Source organism: Camellia sinensis, chromosome 5 (genome assembly GCF_055761805.1).
Source record: "Camellia sinensis isolate YWXY chromosome 5, ASM5576180v1, whole genome shotgun sequence".
Lineage (NCBI taxonomy): Eukaryota > Viridiplantae > Streptophyta > Magnoliopsida > Ericales > Theaceae > Camellia > Camellia sinensis.
In genome coordinates this window covers 143,953,783-143,977,419 of record NC_138965.1, presented here as the reverse complement: position 1 = coordinate 143,977,419, position 23,637 = coordinate 143,953,783, and the positions used below count along the sequence as shown (strand labels likewise).

General features: G+C 38.2%; 1 pseudogene; it reads right to left on the bottom strand.

Annotated features, from left to right (window-relative positions):
• Positions 1 to 368: 368 nt before the first annotated feature.
• Positions 369 to 23,122, bottom strand: LOC114319371 (putative aldo-keto reductase 1; annotated as a pseudogene).
• Positions 23,123 to 23,637: the final 515 nt, after the last annotated feature.

Sequence of the window (23,637 nt, the reverse complement as noted above, 5' to 3'; positions counted from 1 at the left end):
GAAGGACAGTTTAAGCAAAAACATGAGCCAGCTCGACTACCTGCTGACTTACCTTACATATATTTACAAAATCAAAACCATTAAGTAAAGATCAAATCTCCAAAATTAGAGGTTGTGAGGCCCAATCGCATGATGATGTACCACAAAGCTATTCGACCAACCATAAGCAATTTGTGAAAGAACTCGAATATCCCAAACTTGACACCATCGGAACACATCCAAACATGCGTAGGTTTCAGCTGCAGTGGCCACAATGTTGTTAAGGCAACACACCAAAGCCACAACAAGCTACAAGAGGAAATACAAAATTGACAAAAACACTATTAACATTAATTCCATCACAACTATATATATATATATAAAGCCAATCACTTGGAATTCTTTGGCAGTGGTGTGTCTGCAAAAATATACGAGACACGAGCAAAACTTTTATATATTCTAGGCCCCGCAAACTCGAGGATGGGCACTGCATCAAATATCTCCTTTAAATCATCTTCTGTGAGCTTCACTCTCAAGGCACCAATATTCTCATCAAGGTTTTTAATCTTAGTTATTCCTGCAAATGTACAATGCGGGGTTAAATACAACTTGACCATTCGAAATACAACATTAAGGAGCACATTTGGAAGTTTTGGTTTGTTTTCAAAACTTATTTTTTTTAAACACTAGTTGGTGAAAATAAACACTAAAAATCAACAAGGATCTCTCTCTTAAATTGATTAACAGCTGATTTGATTGCATCGACATCCATTTGAAACAATAAAAAAATATTCTTAAAGCATTTAGTAAACATCCAAATATGATTAAAAAACTAAAGAATTTTTAGAAAAACTAATAAAAACTAATCATTCAATAGAAGTTACATTTAATTTAATTCAAATGCCAAAAAATATACTTCGGCAAGGTTTAGGTTGGATTGTAAGAAAGACTACAACCTCCTACTTGTCAAACTAGTTACCAGGGAATTAAAAGCTTTCGAGGTTTGTTCAAGGATTCATTTCACCTTCCGACACTTCTTCCATAACTTTTCACGTTTTATTCATTACCAAGAAATCAAAATCTTGATTAGTCACTCACCTGGAATAGGCACCGTATCATCCCCTTGATGAAGAACCTATGCAAGTGCGAGTTGAACAAGAGTGCAGCTATGCTTCTTAGAAAACTCTTCTATTCAAAGATAAAAGATCTTGTTGTGATCTAAATTTTGCCCTGTAAACCTGGGAAGTGCTAGCTGATAGAAAGAAAAAGTCAGTCATCCATTCATCTAGTTGTTTGACTAACCAAAAGAGGAAATGTCTGAATGAATTAACACTTTGTTTCAGCAAAGATTATTTTCCTATGGAAAACATTTTCCAATATATTTTTTTGTAGAAAATGTTTTCGTATCTTTGTTTGAGACCATGAAACTAATGTACTAGTTATTTATTGTATTAGTGATGGTGTTGGTGGTTGTGGTAGGGTGTTAGTGGCTGTGGTAGGGTGTTGGTGATGCTAGTGTGGCCGCGTTGGTAAGACCTTATTTCAGAAAATGTTTTCCATCTTTCAAAAGTAGAAAATGTTTTCCACCTAAGTAAACTTGTTCTCTATTGACCACATAAAACGTTTTCAATTGCCTTTGATTTTCCATTGTACCAAACACCAGATAATGTGGAAAACATTTTCTAAAATAAATTTTCGGCCAAAACATGAGCATTAGTTCACAGAGATGATTTTTATCTAACGTTAATTAAATTGAAGTAAAATAAAATATATAGATCCAGTTCATTACCAAGAAGCTATCTGTAGGGACACTCTCCACAACTGCCTTGCCAGGAAAAAACCCATGAGTGGTAGGGGAATATGGAACTATCGCAATTCTAAGTTCCCTAATAACCAAAACATGGTTTAGAAAAAAATATATAATGAAAGGAAATATCAAAACAAATTGGAAGTGTAACTGAAAACAGTAAATGGCTAGAAGTTTAAGATGCAAATTCCAATAAAGAAGAAATCACAATAAAAAAATAAAATAAATTATTACAGGAAATTGAATTCAAACAGACAGTATGGTGTCTTCTCCTGATGAACATATTTTTGTGAATAAAAAATGGCAACCCAGTACATGAGTCTAAAGCGAGGTCTTAGGAGGGCAAGATGTCCACAGCCTTACCCCCACTTGTGGAGAGGTGGTTTCTGTAACTCGAACTTAGGCCACCAAGGGCGCTAATGGAAAACCTTACGATTAAGTAAAGCTGCCCTTTCAAACATGTTTTTGTGGATGAATTTTTTATTTTAACAAAGAGCAACATTTGAATAGGAGCCTCCAAATTTTTGAATAAAATGTAAGTAAACTCAAGATGAAGATTCTTGGCCTTTCTTATTGATGTACTCTTGATGAACCTCTTTTGTACGTGAGAAAAAAAAAATAAAAAAATAAAAAATAAAACCTCAAGATGAAGATTCTTGCAGAATTTTGGAAGGAATATGAAGCACCTGCAAAGCGGGATTATTTCCTCTTCAATGTCTCGAGTCCAAAGGGAATACTCCATTTGTAGAGCAGTTGTAGGATGAACAACATGTGCCCTCCTTATTGTGTTTGGGCTTGCTTCTAATAAACCAATGTATTTTATTTTACCCTCTTCCACCAATTTCTTAAGTTCTCCCATATGCTATTCAAAAAGAAAATTCAGCACCAATCAGTAAATATTTCCAATGTCACTTAGATTAAGGTAAAGATTCCAACTAATTAGAAATGAGTGGCAACTAATACGGTGCTGAAGTAACCCATGCCATACTGGAGGATTCATTTAAATAACTAAAAAAAGAAGATTTCTCTTTTCTTTTCCTGGAGGAATTTTCATAGATACGGCTCGATAAAAACACCGAAATCATAACAAAAAATGCATTGTGTAAGAATTCATAGTTTTTTTTTTATTTTTTTATTCCAGTAAAGTTGTTAAAAAAAAGCAAATAAAAAAGGAAGAAAGGAATAATTAGAAAAGACACTTTCTTGTTGCTTTAATAGCAAGTATTTTTTTTCAATTAGATACTATGATTCGTTGGAACAAAAAAAGGTCCGGATAGATACTGGCCCAGCCCGGCCATGGGATAAAAAAAAGGCCTTTTCGAACAAAATCAAAGAAAAGAATTCTTCTTTATTTTGTTTTTTCTTTATATTTATATTGGATCTTTCTAGCCCTTCTTTTATCTAAATGGAATTGCTGATAAAAAATTGTACCATATCAATATAATAAAGATAAATAAAGAGAAAGAAAGAGTTTTTTTTTAATCCTTACTTTACGTATAATGTAACTTAGTAATTATCTTTTTTTTATTGGGAGAGGTGGTTGAGTGGACTAAAGCAACGGATTGCTAATCCGTTGTATGAGTTATTTGTACTGAGGGTTCGAATCCCTCTCTTACCATTTCCCTTGATGACTTGATATTTGATTTATATTTCAAAGCACGAGGGCTGTTTTGAATTATATTCTCTACCACCTTTCCCACCTGCCTAAGTTACCCTTACTGCCACTCTACAGAACTGTACATGAGGTTTTCACCTCATACGGCTCCTTGTGCAATTCTTTTTAAGTCATTGGATCCTTTTCCTCGTTCAAGAATCTCCTCCTTTCTTCCACTCTGTCTTGATAGGACCCATTTAGTCACATTTTCATGTTCCAATTGACCACTTTCCATTTTTATTTTTGATTCTTCTCAGAGGTTAGCCCCCTATTCTTTCATTCTTTCAACAATAGAAGACTCAAACCTGCTGCCTCTTTCCTCTGAGCTCATTACATTGTAGTTTTCATTCCTCTCCTAGCTGCAAGTAGGAAGCTATCGGAGTAGCGTCCCATTTTTCGACCAAGATTCTTGTTATTTATTTTTGCAAGAGAAAGGGTCCGCTATCTTATCTCCTATCTAATATAGGCAATCAGTGGTGGCATCTCTTGCTTATGCCTGCCCTTTTCCTCTTCCTTTGCTTTGCATCTGCCTATCTATTATGAAGTAGGAAAATCAAATCCTGGGTACCCCCCGATTGTAGCGAACTAGTTATGGGAAAACGACGGGAATTGAACCAGCACATGGTGAATTCACAATCCATTGCAGGTGATTCGGTTGAAGCAGTTGATTTAGCAGTTTATTTAGTAGTTCCAGCTGATGCTGATTTAGTTATTCATAACTCGTTGATAGCAGCGTGGAAGGACCGAAGATAGAGCTTATTGCTACGCCTGTTCGTGAGCGTACTAATGCTTCATTGAATCTATCTCGACCTTCTTTTTTATACTAGCGTATATAATCTCTATAATTCAAAAAAGAGGGAAGAAATGGAAACCTAGCAGAAAATGTAAAAGAAGTATAAGTACCTCACCTCAAAGTCAAGCCAACCAGTAGTAAGCCGATTATCACATTTAATCTGTTCTTTCAGAACTTTCCATCAAAGTAGTCAAGCCTCTATATTGACTGAATCACTCTAAGGTTGTTCCCTCGTGTCCTACTAATTGCATAAGAGCAGTTTGAACTTTGCTACCTTACAAGGCCTTTTCATCTTGATCGGAATCGATTCTATGATTGAATAGCAGAAGTGCTACTTAGTAGTAGAAACTCAGAGAGACAGACAGTAGCTAAGAGATAACTCTTTTTCCTACATACCTACCAGATACAATCGAATGAATACAGCTGATAGCAATTCTTTATCGTAATCCTCAACTTTTTGCACTAAAAACGAGAAGTAAATGAGTTACCACCCAAGTTATGAAGTCAAATTATGGATTACATGAATTATAGATCTGGGAACTTTGGATGAACTAATGCGAATGGGTGCAAGCCTCGCTGCTCGGAAACACCCAGTGCCGACCACACTCAGAGAGATGAAAGCGCAGGAAACACCAATTGGCGAAGTGGCGTTAAGCATCCCTTGATTTATACCCCAAAAGGGTGGCTTGCTTTCATTACTTTCTCTATCATTCAACTTGTGTCAAGGCTAAAGACAAAACCTATAATACATCGATAGAGTTTTGATGTCGACTCCTTTTTCTCACTCTAAGAGCAGTGAAGTTGAATTCAAGTGAAAATAAGTTAGCTCAGGCAGCTTGAACTAAAACTCTTCCTCCCACAGTAGTTAGCACCGGTCTTGTGTTACCTCACTAGCTTACTCTGCTTTTTCTGCCTCACGCTCTCCCATCTCATGTCTTTTTTGAACTAAATATGCCCATGGGGAGACTACAGGCTCCCTTAATAATAGGTAAGTAGGGTAGCAATCTAAGAATTAGAACCATAGGAGTCAAAGTTCTCTTTTGATTATTTCAGATTGATCGGAAAAAATAGATATAAAGAACCATAGGATGTTCAAATGATAAGGTAATCCCTAGCCAATCCCATAGAAGGGATGGGCCCCTTTGCTCAACTTCTAGTACAGGAAAGGTGACCCTAGGTCTATCCTAACAAAAACAAAAAGGCCCCCGACTTTGGGATGCCTATAGGAGAAAGGCACCTTAGGGATTATCCAGAAAATCACCCTTCTTTTAGAGAGAGCTAACCGTACACGCAGGGGGGCCTGGGTCGAGTCCAGTCCTTAATCAAGCACTTTCTATCTTTCATATTGAGTGCTCTCAGAGGTGCATGCCTTGACCCCTTTGCGGATGTCGCAGCACAAGACGGACTTGTAAGTGAATCACTAGACTGTCCTTGTCCTCGCTTAGACCCTTATTGATTAGATTAGGGCACAATGCCACTTTTATCACCAAGCTGACCCTGGATAGGCTTACTATCCCGTGAAGTAGGAATGGCAGAGCGACCCAAAATTGGAATATGCACCATAGCACTTCGTCTACTCTCCTTTTGCGTAGTTGATTGGGAAGTATATCCGTATGTCCACTATAGTCTATTTGAAGCGTTCCTACCCTTTCTTGTCTGGAATCAAACGAAATTGTTGAACCTGTGTTGTGGGTAAGGAATCCCCATTTTATTAGCAGAAAACAAGAGTTATAAGCTCTCTCGTGCGAGATCACATTCATTTCAAGTTTCTTACTCTCCATTAGTAGCGAGAAAGGTGTCTATCTATCTACCTAGCTTTCGTAGATTTCCTCCAACACAATTCACATCAATTCCACGAATCCCTTGGTGGATAAGTCCGACGACTCAACAGCAGTGCGGAATTGGTTTGAGTATGGTAAGTTTACTATAGGTTATATCATGAAAATGCCAAATAATCAAATACCAATAGAAGACGTTTCCTTTACAATAGGTAGTGCTATTTCTTTAAATGATTCTATTGGTAATGCCATTCCTAACATGGACGTATATAATAAGTGTAAGTCGACTAACGCGTGAAACACTTATTCCGTAACCATAGAATATCTTTTGTTGCTGATCTCACATCGAGTTCTCTGCAGACGTACAAGTCCTATAGGTATAAACAGTGTAGCCGTACCTCACTACATACGACTTTCTTACTCTGAACTACTTCTCAAAGGCTTTCTCTGCTTGAGAAAATGAGAATGCTCTCAGAAAGAACGAATGCAAGGTTTAAGGAGAAGACATAGACTGAGAAGTAGGAAGCTGGTAAAGACCATTGCAGTCAAGGTTTCAAAAAATGGTGTTACATAACGGTTGCTTGAGAAAATGAGAATGCTTTCAGAAAGAACGAATGCAAGGTTTAAGGAGAAGACATAGACTGAGAAGTAGGAAGCTGGTAAAGACCATTGCAGTCAAGGTTTCAAAAAGTGGTGTTACATAATGGTTGCGGCCGTTACACAACAATTGTGGTAGTAGGCACTACGCATTACACCTGCTTTTGCCATGTGACTGAAATTCACATGTGTAACGACTGTTTCGGTGTTACGTAACGGTCGTAACGACTCGTTACACACATTTACAATATTGTGAACAACTTTCTTTAAAAAAAAAAAAAAACTTACAAGATATACATTATACATATTCTGCAATATTCAGTAGCTCAAAATAATTTTTGTTTAAGTCTCAATTTTTATTTTTATAATCATTTCATTTAATAATTGTAAATATTTTTTGTTTACTTAGTTCAGGAATTGGTCAAAAATAATATTGTAGACATTTAAAATCAATTATTCTTAAAAAAATAAATAAAAATAAGAGGTACAATATGGATTTATGACATATAAAGTCATTAACTATTGAAATTAAATGTAAAATGCTCCTTTTATAGTGATTTAAAAATATGAAATATATTGAATCATACTTAAAAACTAACAAATATTGACCAAAATCTATTTTAAACCCCAATAAATGTGATTTTGGAAAAAAATATATATATATGCGTATTGGGTAAGTTTTTTTTCAAATTGTGTGAAAATAAAAAAAAAATTCACGGTTTCGGTTATCGCAACCATTACGCTACGACCTTTACACCCCGCAACTGCAACCACACCACCGCAACCGCATTTTGAAACCTTGTGCAGTGATAGCCCTTGAAGAGAACTTGTTTAGTGAGAGGCCTCCGAGGGATGAAATTCTGGACGCCATTTCCGAATAGACAAATAATGCCCCGCAATAACCCAAGGACCATCAGAAGCACATGATCATAATCATGTCTATTGGAAAGCCTTACCAAAAAGAAATCCGATCCCAGATCCACAACCTTCACATCTCCCATAGCTCCCCACATCTGCTATAAACGATCACACATAAACGGAAAGCTAACGGACTTACCTAACAATTTCACAATCAGTGCGTTCCGCAAGAGTTACCATTCTTTTTATGAGAATGAACAAAAGAAAAGAAAATCAATAAGACAGTTGTCAATCTTGTCAAGAAAAAAAAAAAAAAGGAAAAAGAAAAAGCTATGGCATCCCTTTAGGCATTGGTTTTTTTGGGATTTTTTTTTCTACTTTTTATCGACTTCAGTAATGATTCAAGATTTTTACTTTTTAGGTTCATCTAAACGAGACAATCCTTATAAAAAAAATAAAAAATAAAAAGGAAAAAGAAATGTTTTGAAAAAAGTACACTATAGACGAAAAAACCAATGCATGTTTAGTACTTTTCAAAAACAAATTGCCTAAAAAATTGGTTTTTTTGGGGGCTTCTTTAATGGATTTTAAATATATTATAAATGGCAGGGCTAGGCTAGAATTACTCATGCCAAGCCCATCCCAAAAAGTAAACGAGCTCAAAATCTCAGCTCAACTCATGGGCCAAATATCTATCTTAAGCCATGGAATGGGTTAGGTTGGTTGGGCCATCAAGCCCATGACCACCCTAGCCTAGATGGATTTAAAAAGTACATAAAAAAACAACTTTGAAGTTGAAAAAAGTTCAATAAAAAAAAAAAAAAAAAACACCACCAGAAAAAAAAGAAAAAGAAAAAAAAGTCAACTTAAAACTAGGAACTAGGCTTGAGGTGCATTGGTAAATGGCAAATATAAACCAGAAATTTACAGTCTCTGTAACACCCTAAAAATTAACCCATTATATATATCATTGACATTCATAATTTAAAGAAGATAATCTATTAATTCATTCATCAGAGTATTACAAAATAAAGCATAACATATAACATCGAATAAAATGCCCTACAGGCTTACATCTTTCCAAGCCAACACTTGGATACCAAAAATATGAGTTCTAACTCAATACAATAAAAGCCCTAGGCTTGAATGTTTACATGTACTTATAATTTAAGACAGTTATCTAAAAGTAGTCTTCTTCAATCCAGAAGCCAAACCCTCCCAAGCTAATTCCTTGGAGGTAGTTTATCACCTGAACCTGAAAATGATGTTCCCATAAAGGGTGAGCCACAGCCCAGTAGAAATATACTAAACCACATATAAGCAATGAATAAAGCAGTAGCATTTAACAGATGGTTAACCAAAATAATCAATTACAACATTTTACAGACTCATGACATTATTGCCAAAGATACGTTTTACTTTCCAGTTTTATCAACATGGCTCAGAACCTGGCCAAACTTATAACAGTGAAATCACCTATATCATATTCACAATCTTCCAATATTAACAACAAATGAGACTCAAGCTCAAATCACACACTTCATACTTCCAGATTGATACACATTTTAGTGCTGTATCAATAAAACACTTCTATAAATAAGCACACATAAAAGTGATGCTAATGGAGTCCATCCCCTATCTCCTCCCAAACAAAAATCCGGTTTAGAGGTCCATCCCCTATCTTCCCCTAAACCGTGGAGTACATCCCCTATCTCCTCCCACACACAAAACAATGTATGCAAATGCAATGCTCAATCATTACACGTATTTTCTGTATCAATGCCATAGTCAAAACTAATGACTTAACCAATGTGATTAGTTTCAGTTATTCCTAATCCACATGCAATATCTACAACAATCACGACTATCCTCCACCGATAGCCCAAAACAGTTATTTCTAAACTGAAAATAACTATGTCAACAATTCCATAGACAAATGATACCAATTATCCAATTACGCCATTTAATCAATGAATTCCATGAATTTAACCCTCTTTTCCCAATTCCATGAATTACTTATACAAATAAATTCTATAATACAACTAGGGTTTTTCCCAAAATTTACCAAAGTATCCCCAACATATTAAAATACCAAAACTTAGGACAAAACCTATAAAATGGAGTAGGAAATCCCTACCTCGAAGAGAGTAACCCGAATGGAGAAGATGGAGATGAATGCCCAAATACAAAAGTGCTCCAAATTGCCAAAAGTTCAGATTAAATGGAAGCCCTCGACTCCCTCTATCTTTTTAATAAAGCAACTAGGGTTGAAACACTCTCTAAACAGATCAAACCTAAGAGAGAAGGTGAGTAGGGAGAGAGAGAAGTCGAACCTGGGGTTTTGAATCAAAAGAATATGAAAAAGACTGATCAAATCCCGCTGCTGTGTATATAAACTGGACAGGCTCGCTCGAGCGAACACTTGGTCGCTCGAGCGACCAGACACAGAGAAATTACGCTCGAGCCAAGGAAGCCTTGCTCGAGCCAACAACTCAAATGCTCGCTCGAGCGAAAGAAAGCTCGGTCGAGCGAAGAACTCAAACCCTCAGGTCTGAACCCAGACACACGCTCGAGCGAAGGAACTATAGCTCGAGCGAAGGATGAACTAACTCGCTCGAGCGAAGAAAAGCTCGCTCGAGCCAAGAATGCACAACTACAGGTCCAAATCAAACACTACCTCTCGCTCGAGCGAACAACTCCTCGCTCGAGCGAAGAACCAAAAACCTGGACAGCAACCCTTGGTTTCTAAACCCAACCAACCTGAAACAAACCTGCCCAACACATCCTATAATTCCAAAAGAGAAAATAAGGAATAACAACAACAACCATTATACAATGACAAAATCTACGGAACAGTCCGGATACAATAATTAAATGGGAAAAGACCAGGGTCGCTATAACCTCCCCCCCTTCAAAGAATTTCGTCCCCGAAATTAAGCATAAATTTTTGAAAACAGATTTTTCTCAATTTCCCAATGATATAATATAACCATAATAAACAACTTGACCCAATACTGGTCACTTCATCTTTTTATCAAGAGGTATCCCACAATATATATAAAATAACATATATTTCAACCCGCACCACTATTATGCATTATTCCCTTCAATGTTAACAATTTCCATATCATATTCAATTGCATGATATATATAACACATCCAACAATGTAACCAACATATACAATGTTACACCAATCTTCTATAATGAAACAAGTTTCAAGATACAATCAACTACCAAAACATACTCAATGTTTTACAACTTAAGACATATGTAAAGCTCTTAAGTTCAACAATATAACAGAATCTAGTTGTAAGATTACAAATCAACAAACATGTCCGGATATTTCTCGCGGACTTCCAATTCACGTTCCCAAGTGGCTTCCTCCACTCCGTGGTGTTTCCACAAAACTTTGACCAAAGAGATGGTTTTGCCTCGCAAAACTTGATCCCGCCTATCCAATACCCGAACCGGTCTCTCCTCATACGAAATATCCACATCAACCACTAAATCGGTCCAATCCAACACATGTGATGGATCCGGCTCATACTTCCGAAGCATACTCACATGAAACACGTCATGTACTCCGGACAACTGCGGCGGCAAGGCTAAACGATAAGCAGCCTCGCCAATCCTCTCAAGGATCTCAAACGGACCAATAAACCGAGGGGACAACTTCCCACTCTTCCCAAACCTCATCAAACCTCGTCTAGGTGATATCTTCAGAAAGACATGATCACTCACCTCAAACACCAAAGCTCTCCTCCTACGGTCGGCATACGATTTCTGACGACTCTGTGCTGTAACAAGCCTCTTACGGATAAACTCAACTTTCTCCGTCGTTTCCCTCACCAACTCCGGACCCAACAGAGGTGCATCACCCACCTCAGCCCAACAAACAGGAGATCTACACGGTCGGCCATACAAGGCCTCAAATGGTGCCATACCGATACTAGATTGGAAACTGTTATTGTAGGCAAACTCCACCAACGGCAAGTGCCTCTCCCACGATCCACTAAAGTCTAGAACACAACCCCGAAGCATATCCTCAAGGATTTGAATAGTACGCTGGGACTGTCCGTCAGTCTGAGGATGATAAGCCGTGCTAAAGGTCAACTTAGTGCCTAAGGCACTCTGCAAACTCTGCCACAACCTGGCAGTAAAACGAGGATCTCTATCTGAGACGATCGTCACTGGGACCCCATGCAATCTCACTATGTCCCGAATATACAAGTCAGCAAGATGATCTACCGAATCTCTAACACGCATAGGAATAAAATGCGCCGACTTAGTCAACCGGTCCACAACTACCCAAATAGCATCACTACCCCGCTGAGCCCTCGGAAGACCCACAACGAAGTCCATAGTGACATGCTCCCACTTCCACTCGGCAATAGGCAAGGGTTGTAATAAACCCGCTGGCCTCTGATGTTCGGCCTTCACTTGTTGACAAGTAAGGCACTTAGATACGAAAGCTGCCACATCTCTCTTCATACCCCGCCACCAGAACTGGCGACCCAAATCCCGATACATCTTAGTGCCTCCCGGATGCACCGCAAGGCGTGAATGGTGGAACTCTCGGAGTACTTCCTCTCGGCAAGACTTCGGCACAAACAGACGGTCTCGGTATCTCACACTCTGGTCGGAATACACCGTCAAACCCTTCTCTACCTTCCCACCGGAAATCTTCTCACGGAGAGATTCTACCTCAAGGTCACCTCTCTGAGCCTCTAACACTCGAGTCACAAGTGTGGGCTGTGCAACAACAGAAAATAAGGCCGCAGCCTCAACGGATTCGCCCAGAAGTAAGTCAAACTCCCCAAGTGCACCCAACATCTCCCATTCTCGGATGGCTATACCAGCCATATCACCAATAGGTTTCCTGCTAAGGGCATCGGCCACCACATTGGCCTTTCCCGGATGATAATGCAACTCAAAATCATAATCCTCTATAAATTCCATCCACCTCCTCTGCCTCAAGTTTAAGTCTTTCTGTGTAAACAAATATTTCAGACTCTTATGATCCGAGAATACCTCAAATCTCTCACCATAAAGATAATGCCTCCAAATCTTCAAGGCAAATATCACAGCTGCTAACTCTAGATCATGCGTAGGGTAATTCTGCTCGTGAATTTTCAACTGACGTGAACCATAGGCAACTACTTTCCCTTCTTGCATTAACACACAACCCAGACCCTCTCGTGAGGCGTCACAATAGACTGCATAACCCAACCCTCTCTCTGGAATAATCAAGACCGGAGCGGTGGTCAGTCTAACTTTCAACTCCTGGAACGACTTTTCACAAGTCTCACTCCATACAAATTTGACTCCCTTCCGAGTCAACCTAGTCAAAGGCGAAGCTAATCTGGAGAAATCTTTTACAAACCGACGGTAATAACCAGCTAATCCCAGAAAACTACGGATCTCAAAAACGTTCTTAGGCTGTGCCCAATCCTGCACTGCCTCTACCTTGGATGTATCAACAGACACTCCTTCCCCAGAAACAACATGGCCTAAAAACTTGACCTCTTCTAGCCAGAACTCACACTTCCCAAACTTAGCATAAAGCTTATGGGCTCTAAGTAACTCAAGCACCACTCTCAAGTGTTCCTTGTGCTTCTCCTCAGAAGGTGAATAAATAAGGATGTCGTCCACAAAAACGACTACAAACCGATCCAAGAATTCCCGGAAGATCCGGTTCATCAAATCCATAAAAACTGCCGGTGCATTGGTGAGCCCGAATGGCATCACCAAAAACTCATAATGGCCATACCGCGTACGGAATGCCGTCTTCGGAATATCCTCTTCCCTGACCCTCAACTGGTGGTAACCCGATCTCAAATCTATCTTAGAGAAACAACGGGAACCTTTCAACTGGTCAAACAGGTCATCTATACGGGGCATAGGGTACTTATTCTTGACCGTAGCCCGATTCAACTTCCGGTAATCTATACAAAGTCTCAAAGCACCACCTTTCTTTTTAACGAAGAGAGCTGGTGCTCCCCACGGCGAAACACTAGGACGAATAAAACCCTTGTCTAGCAACTCCTGGAGCTGAGTCTTCAACTCAACTAGCTCGGCTGGGGCAAAACGATAAGGTGCCATGGAAATCGGCGCCGTGCCGGGCACTAGGTCAATAGAGAACTCAATCTCCCGATGCGGTGGCAAACCAACAAGATCCTCGGGAAAGACATCCGAGTACTCACAAACCACCCTAGGCAACACAATCTGAGTCTCAACATCCTCATTAATCAAAAGGTTAGCTAGTAGCCCACTAAGCTCACTCCTTCCTCGCCGAACATACCCCGGTGGCAACACATCACCAACCCGGTCCCCCAGAAAATGAAAATACTCTCCGCTCACGGTACAACAAGTGACCCTCTGGCGGTAGCAATCAATAACTGCCCGGTATGACGATAACCAGTCCATACCCAAAATAACATCGAAACCCCTCATAGGCATAACTACAAAGGAAAATGGGATTCTATGATAATCAACCTCTATATCACAACCCCGAACGCCTTGTTTCAAAATCAATTCACCCCCAAGAGGTGACACTACACAAATAGGAGATGCTAGCTGTGCTAACTCCAACTCCAAAACAGATGCAAATGCAGCAGACACAAAGGAATGAGATGCACCCGTATCAATCAAAACATTAGCAACCGAGTTGCAAAACAAGAAGGTACCTCTCACAACTGATGGTGCTGGCACAAGATCCTGTGCGGTAACAGCGTACACTCGCCCAGACGACCTCTGATCAACCTGCTCAACCCTAGGAGCATAAGATTGCTGTACTGACTGGGACGATGAAGCCCCCTGATTGGCCCTCGAGGCCTGACCTGACGGAGCTGGCTGCTGACCCTGAATCGGCCTCATACCGGATGCACCAGGTGTGCCACCCAACTGCGGGCAATACCTCTTCATATGCCCTGGCTGACCACACTGATAACACGAGAGTGGCTGGCCTCTACCCTGACTCTGGCTCTGAGATCGAGCCGAAGATGATGCTGCTCTCTGAACTCCTCCCCTCAGAGGACAAACTGGAGACTTGTGGCCCAGCTGGCCACACTTAAAGCAGGTAATGTCTCCCTGACTGCCTTTCCCCGAACTAGCACTCGGTACAGGAAAAGTCGATCTAGAATAGCTACCCTGAGACTGCTGGGGATTAAAACCCTTCTGTCTTCTACCATCACTCTGACCATCCTGACTCCTCTTGGAGCCCTTCTGCCCTTCCTCCTCCTCCTGCATCATGATCTCCATATGGGCTGCAGCATCAACCATACGCCCATAATCTCGAATCATAGTTCCCCCAACTCTCAGCTTGAGGCCACGCCTCAACTTCTTCTCAAACTCAATACAACGGCGTTCCTCAGACGCCACCAACTCAGGTGCAAACCTGGACAGACTAGTAAATGCAGCCTCAAATTCGGCCACTGAAGAACTCGCCTGCTTAAGCTGACAAAACTGGTCTCGCAGCTTCTCCCTGACTGCTGGAGATAAGAACTTCTCCTGGAAAGCATTCACAAAAGCCTCCCATGTACCTTCTATACGCCCCTTAGTGAACTTCCACCACTGACCCGCATCTCCCTTCAACTGAAAAGATGCCAAGGTCACTTTCAACCCCTCGTCTTCGATGCCAAGCATCTCAAACGTCTTCGTTGTCTGTTCGAGCCACTCATCTGCCTTAAGCGGCTCTTTAGGATCACCCACAAATTCATCCGGATTAGACCGGAAGAACTCCCTCTTCAGAAAGGAAGGTCCTGCATCTGCAGCAACAACCTGAGCTTGATTCTCAGCTCTGAGAATGCCTACTGACTCCCTGAATGCCCCTGCTATCTCTCGGGCTAGAGCGCCCATAGCCTGCTGGCCTACTGGCTCGGCCACATTGGCCTGGCCAATTCCCTCCTGAACTGCCGGAATCTCTTCTGGCACAGGCACCTCCTGCCTACCCGGCCTACCACGCCTACCGCGTCCTCGTCCTCGTCCTGACATCCTAATAAAGGAAACAAAGACATTAGCACATTAATAAATGTGCCGAAGCTAAACACTCACGTCCTAATGCAATGGACAACAATAATTCATTCTACGTAAGCACATAATCACATAAGCACCTACGAATTTCATTCCCGGATAATGATAGTCCCAAAGGGTTACTATAGTTCCGGTTGGAAGCAGCAGTGATCAAGTGCCTTTCCAACAAGACTACTAGAAACTCAAGGGTCCAATCAACATCCTAGAAACTACATTCCATACCCACATAATCACATAAACATGTTATCACATAAGCATATAACATTACACTAAGTCTCTATCAAACGAGACGAACCCAATCTGATACTAATCACTTCCCACGTACCCAAAGTATTCAAACCCGGTACGCTCTGATACCAAGTTGTAACACCCTAAAAATTAACCCATTATATATATCATTGACATTCATAATTTAAAGAAGATAATCTATTAATTCATTCATCAGAGTATTACAAAATAAAGCATAACATATAACATCGAATAAAATGCCCTACAGGCTTACATCTTTCCAAGCCAACACTTGGATACCAAAAATATGAGTTCTAACTCAATACAATAAAAGCCCTAGGCTTGAATGTTTACATGTACTTATAATTTAAGACAGTTATCTAAAAGTAGTCTTCTTCAATCCAGAAGCCAAACCCTCCCAAGCTAATTCCTTGGAGGTAGTTTATCACCTGAACCTGAAAATGATGTTCCCATAAAGGGTGAGCCACAGCCCAGTAGAAATATACTAAACCACATATAAGCAATGAATAAAGCAGTAGCATTTAACAGATGGTTAACCAAAATAATCAATTACAACATTTTACAGACTCATGATATTATTGCCAAAGATACGTTTTACTTTCCAGTTTTATCAACATGGCTCAGAACCTGGCCAAACTTATAACAGTGAAATCACCTATATCATATTCACAATCTTCCAATATTAACAACAAATGAGACTCAAGCTCAAATCACACACTTCATACTTCCAGATTGATACACATTTTAGTGCTGTATCAATAAAACACTTCTATAAATAAGCACACATAAAAGTGATGCTAATGGAGTCCATCCCCTATCTCCTCCCAAACAAAAATCCGGTTTAGAGGTCCATCCCCTATCTTCCCCTAAACCGTGGAGTACATCCCCTATCTCCTCCCACACACAAAACAATGTATGCAAATGCAATGCTCAATCATTACACGTATTTTCTGTATCAATGCCATAGTCAAAACTAATGACTTAACCAATGTGATTAGTTTCAGTTATTCCTAATCCACATGCAATATCTACAACAATCACGACTATCCTCCACCGATAGCCCAAAACAGTTATTTCTAAACTGAAAATAACTATGTCAACAATTCCATAGACAAATGATACCAATTATCCAATTACGCCATTTAATCAATGAATTCCATGAATTTAACCCTCTTTTCCCAATTCCATGAATTACTTATACAAATAAATTCAATAATACAACTAGGGTTTTTCCCAAAATTTACCAAAGTATCCCCAACATATTAAAATACCAAAACTTAGGACAAAACCTATAAAATGGAGTAGGAAATCCCTACCTCGAAGAGAGTAACCCGAATGGAGAAGATGGAGATGAATGCCCAAATACAAAAGTGCTCCAAATTGCCAAAAGTTCAGATTAAATGGAAGCCCTCGACTCCCTCTATCTTTTTAATAAAGCAACTAGGGTTGAAACACTCTCTAAACAGATCAAACCTAAGAGAGAAGGTGAGTAGGGAGAGAGAGAAGTCGAACCTGGGGTTTTGAATCAAAAGAATATGAAAAAGACTGATCAAATCCCGCTGCTGTGTATATAAACTGGACAGGCTCGCTCGAGCGAAGACTTGGTCGCTCGAGCGACCAGACACAGAGAAATTACGCTCGAGTCAAGGAAGCCTTGCTCGAGCCAACAACTCAAATGCTCGCTCGAGCGAAAGAAAGCTCGGTCGAGCGAAGAACTCAAACCCTCAGGTCTGAACCCAGACACACGCTCGAGCGAAGGAACTATAGCTCGAGCGAAGGATGAACTAACTCGCTCGAGCGAAGAAAAGCTCGCTCGAGCCAAGAATGCACAGCTACAGGTCCAAATCAAACACTACCTCTCGCTCGAGCGAACAACTCCTCGCTCGAGCGAAGAACCAAAAACCTGGACAGCAACCCTTGGTTTCTAAACCCAACCAACCTGAAACAAACCTGCCCAACACATCCTATAATTCCAAAAGAGAAAATAAGGAATAACAACAACAACCATTATACAATGACAAAATCTACGGAACAGTCCGGATACAATAATTAAATGGGAAAAGACCAGGGTCGCTATAGTCTCCTCTATAGGTCCTGACGTGTAAATCCAGTGTACATAGTAGAGATCAATGTAGTCCACACCAGGGCGCTTCAAACTAGCCTCACAATAGGAGCGCACATATTCAATAGTACCCTTCACCACAACTTAAGTAGGTTCCATTTTGACAATCCCAAATTTTGTAGCTAACTGAACTTTTTCTTGAGGCATATCCTTTAATGCCTGAAAATATTAGGACCAACAACTGAAATATCACACAAAATTGTCAAGAAAGCATATTCATTTTTTCTTTGAAAAATAGCCAACAAGACTCTCTGTGGTTTGATTTTTAGAATAAATTTTCTAAAAAAAATTAAAATAAACTAAAAACTAATTGAAAAAAATGAAAAATAATCATCATTTTCACACGGTTTTATCTTTTGGGGAGGTAGAAATATTCTTTGAAAACTTGAAAATACCTTTTTGGTGCTTATTTTTGTCAGACTAGTTTCTATTTTATTAAAAAAAATTCAGAAAATAGATTATGAAAGTGAAACAAAATTTTCCAGTTAAACTCCGACTGTATTTGTATGTATTATATTCTACACAGTTATTTGTTTTCCCTTTTCTGATTGATAAGAACAACATTTATAGTTATAGTCATACCCAAGTAAACTACCAAAACAAAAAGTATTAATATCCTTCTCAAATATTTCATTTCTTGTTAAACAAACTATGAAAAGAGAACACTATCTCCCAAATGTAGTCTCCACTCTGTAGGCGTTATTAGTTCAAGTCTTATCTATCAGATCAATCTATAACACATCCTATTCAATGATGCAAGAAAAACAACAATAATTAAATCAAGTATACTACCAAAACCTTTCAAAAAGTTAGTGGAGTCTCCACTGTAAAGGTACGAACACAAAACATTCATAATCAGGTCTTATATTTCAGATCAGTTGAAAATGCATCTCATTCAATGATGCAAGAAAAATGATAACAACATTAATAATCAAATAAGTATAGCTCCAAAACCAAACTTTTTTCCCTTTCCTTTCTTGGACTCATACAAATACTTCTAAAAGGAAATTGTATCTATATTGTACCCATATTGGATACCGCAACTCCTCAGATACTTGCGGTTACGTGTCCAATACTTCCTAAAACGTATCTAATATTTGATCCCAATTTTGAGAAGTATTGCATACTTTCTGGATAATCTAGGTCAGATATCCAAACTATTATGAAACTGAAATTGTAAGAATTTTGCATATTATTACAATATAAATGTTAAAAAATAGATACATGAATAATTTTTTAATATTTTCTAATTTCCTGTCCAAGAAGAAAATAGTGAGATTAAAGTAGTACTCTACCTTTTCAAATATCATCAAATTAGTGTATCGGCTAAAACAAAAAAGTAAACTGTCTCTTACTCTAATAATTAATATCTAAATATTGGTTTCTCACTATTCTTTGAGCTTATGTATAATATAATACTAAAAATAAAAAAGAAAAATTCAACATATCCTTGCCATTCCCGTATCCTATTTTATTAGATTTTATTGTATCACCGTATCCGTATCGTATTGTATCTGTATCCCGTATCAATATCCTTACTTCATGGATTGTTGGATATGGTCCAAAAAACGCTTTGGGCAACATAAAAAATGGTAAAAAAACATAATAAAAAAAAGAAAGAGAAAGTAAACCAAACCAATCCAAGTCGTAAGTCCCATCAATACATGAATCTTTCTTTTCTACTCGACTCTATCCAAGGCCATTTCGTTAGTCAAATTAAGGAGATTCATATCTCTATGTACTACGCTATCCCACGTCAATCTAGGTCTAACCCGTCCTCTAACACTTCCATCTACTGTCACTGTATCGCATCTCTTCACTACTGTCTCTGTTGATCTCCGTTGTATATGACCAAATCATCTCAATCTATTCTCTCTCAACTTATCTTCTATCGGTGCTACTTCTACCCATTCTCGAATATACTCATTCCTAAGTCTGTCTTTCCTAGTCTTACCACACATCCACCTTAGCATCCTCATCTCATCAACCCTCATCTTATCTACATGTTGTTTCTTAGTTGCCCAACATTCCGTTCCATACAATATCGCGGGTCTAATAGCTGTTCTATAGAACTTTTCTCCTAGTCTAGTGGGTATTCATATATCGCATAGTACCCCAGATGCACTCTTCCACTTAAATCATCCTGCCTTAATTCTATAGACGACATCCACTCCAATCTCCCCAACTATTGTGATAATCGATCCTAAATAACGAAAATGCTCACTCATAGGTAGTTCTTGGTTCTCAATCTCCACTTCTTCTCTACTTCTATTGTTACTGTTACTAAAATTACACTCCATGTACTTTGTCTTAGTTTTGCTTATCCTAAAACCTTTAAATTCAAGTGTTTCTCTCTAAGTCTCTAACTTAGTGTTAACTCCTTCTCTAGTCTCGTCCATTAATACGATATCATATGCAAAAAACATACTGCGGCACATCATCCTGAATATTTCTCGTCAACTCATCCATAACTAAAGTAGAAAGATAAGGACTTAAGATTGATCCTTAGTGTAACCTTACAGTAATTGAAAATTCATTTGTCTCTCCAGTAGGCGATCTAATAGTGGTCACCACATCGTCATACATGCCCCTAATCACATCAATGTAACCTTTTGTCACTGCTTTATTCTCTAACACCCACCAGATTATATCCCAATGCACTCTATTATATACTTTCTCAAGATCGATAAAAACCATATGAATGTCTCTTTTCTTTCCTCAATACTTTTCTATTACTCTCCTCAAAAGATAGATTGCTTCCATTGTTGACCTACGAGGTATAAACCCAAATTGATTCCCTAACACATCTGTTATATCTCACAATCGACGTTCCATCATTCTCTTCCACACTTTCATTATATGATACATTAACTTGATTACTCTATAGTTATTGCAATTCTAGACATCTCCATTCTTATAAATTGGCACTAAAATACTCTTCCTCTACTCCTCTAGCATTTTCCTAGTCAACAAAATCTTGCTAAATAAATTACTCAACCAAGCAACTCCCTTCTTATCCAAACATTTCCAAGCTTCAATAAGGATATCATCGGCTCCTAATGCCTTATTCGATTTCATCTTCTTAAGTGCAATCTCCACTTCAAAATTGCTAATCCTGTGATAAAACTTATAGTGTTGGCTTTCCTTATTACTGGCTACTTCCTCCCCTATTGACCTACCTCCACGTTCAAAAAAAAAAACAAAAAAAAAACAAAAAAAAAAAAGAAAAAAAAAGAAAAGAAAAAGAAAGTGTGATTGGAAAAATGGAAAATTGTGTTTTAGTGGGGACCAACTCAAAATAATTACAACTTTCATGAAGACACAAGTTGGTCTTAGTCTGGTATCAGTGAAAGTTGTGGCATAGAACACAACTCCCACTTGCACCTCCATAAAAATGCACTTTTTTTGAGTTGTTTCAACTAAGACGCCATTTCCCTAAGAAAAATTGATCAGGGATATATGACATCTTTTCAGCAAGTTTTTAAATAAGCATAATCCTAATGGTCCTTTTATCCCAATGTAGAGTAGAGAAGAACTCATGTTTTCCTTTTTCTTTTTTATTTTATTTTATTTTATAAATGACAGGAACTTTATTAGAAAAAGAGCATCAAGACGATACTAACAAAAACAGTCCACACCAAGAAAATTACATCTCAGCCAACTAAAGAATCCACAAAAATAATAAGGAAAATAAATCCGGCTCAACCCTCCCCAACACCCAACAAGACAACACCACCAACAAGAAGAACTCATGTTTTTCTTTTCAAGGATTCTCCCGAAAAATTGTTTCAACAAAATCTTTTAATTTCTTAAGACTTACAAAGTTCAATTCTTTATATTTCTCTATAAACAGAGTACATTAAGGTCATGTTTGATTCACAAGACTAATAGTGAAGTATTAATAATCCTATCAAATTAGTGTAGTATTCACTATCCAATTGGATTAATAGGATAAATTATCCATTGGATTAATAATCCCACTCCTACCCCATCACTAATAATCTTACAAATTTTTTTGGATTAATTGTCCATTGGTTTAATAATCCTAAACCAAAATGTTAAAACAAACATAGGATGATTGGGCCCATGGATTAATAAGCACAATCTCATGTTCTAATCCATCCAATCAAACATGTCCAAAATGTAATAAATGGCTATAACCAAATTCCCATAGCAAGCCCAAATGCTCAGGTACTATGTTAATGAAAACATTACCTTTCCCACTAATATTTCGTTAGAGTGGTCAACACCATAAATATCTGACGTATCAAAGAAAGTAATTCCTTTACTGAATGCATACTTGATTATTGCAACGCCATCCTCATCTAAGGCAGGAGAATTGTAGGTAGCGTTTGGTAAAGTTTTCTAAATATGATTTGAGAATAGAATTGTATTTTGAGTTTGTAAGTTTTGGAATTATGATTTGAGTGTGGAAAATTTGTTTGGTTATGAGTTTAAATTGAGTTTGAAATGAATGATGTGACATATGATATTTAATTCAAAAACTTACAACTCATAACCAAACACATAACCCAAAATCCTATTCAAAGCTCATAACCAAACACATAACCCAAAATCCTATTCAAAATATAAATATAACAGGTGGAAAAAAAAAAACCCGAACACTGTTCCGGTAAACCGACTGGACGTCTGGGCGGACGTTCGGGTTGGCCAAATTTTCCTGCATGGAAAAGAGTTTTCAAAAGTGGGTGTGGAATTATAATTTGAAAACTCAAAACAAATATCACACTCAAAAGTGGGGGTGGAAATGTGTTTGGAGAGTTTCTCCAAACACAGCCATAGGCTCCACTATGCCCCATACGGCCATGACCCAATTTTGTGACCTAAGAAAAAGAACAAAAAAAAAAAAAGAAGAATCCAAATTCAGAAAATGAATAAGAAACAAAAATACATTGACAAAACATTTCTAACACTCACGCCTAGCCTGCCTAACTAGTTGGTAAAGGGTTTGACTTCCCTTCCCTCATTCTTATTAAAAGACATAACTTAAGTTCTAAATACAGCTAAAGGTCACCAACTTTTATCATCGCAAACATGGAAAGATATATATAACTTTCTTCATAATATAATTTATTCCAAACATGGAACTCCAACTAGGCAATTACATAAAGCAGCGACAAAAATCTGGTGACAAACCATTTTGTTTTTAAAAATACTAGCAAAAAAAAAAAAAAAACCCTAACATTTTCAGTAGCCCTGTTATCATAGCCTATGAAGCATGGATACTTCCATATCGAAATTGTATTGGACACTAATACTCTTTGGATACTCACAAATGCTTATCCAATACTTCCCAAAAATATCCCAATTGAAGTTTATTTGTCTTTAATTTTAGAATCAAAGTATCATATATGTTCAAGATACTCTAAGTATTCAACATTTTTGACAATAAGATGTGACATTTCTTGTGTAATGTTAGAGTATAATTGTTAGAATAAATGTAAGACTAAGTGAATGTGGTAAGAATTGGAGATTTTAAACCTATCAGTTTGGTCACATCACTTTATAAGATTTTGGGAAAGGTTTTATCAAAGAGACTCAGAATTTCCTTAGGGGAGACTGTGTCGATGGTGCAGGGGGCTTTTGTGAAACGAAGACAAATCCTAGATGTAGCCTTAGTGGCAAATGAAGTAGGGGAGGAATATAGAAGTCTACGAAAGAAGGGAATTATCTTTAAGGTGGATTTCGAGTAGGCATATGATCACGTGGATTGGCAATTTTTGGATTTTGTAATGGACAAGAAGGGT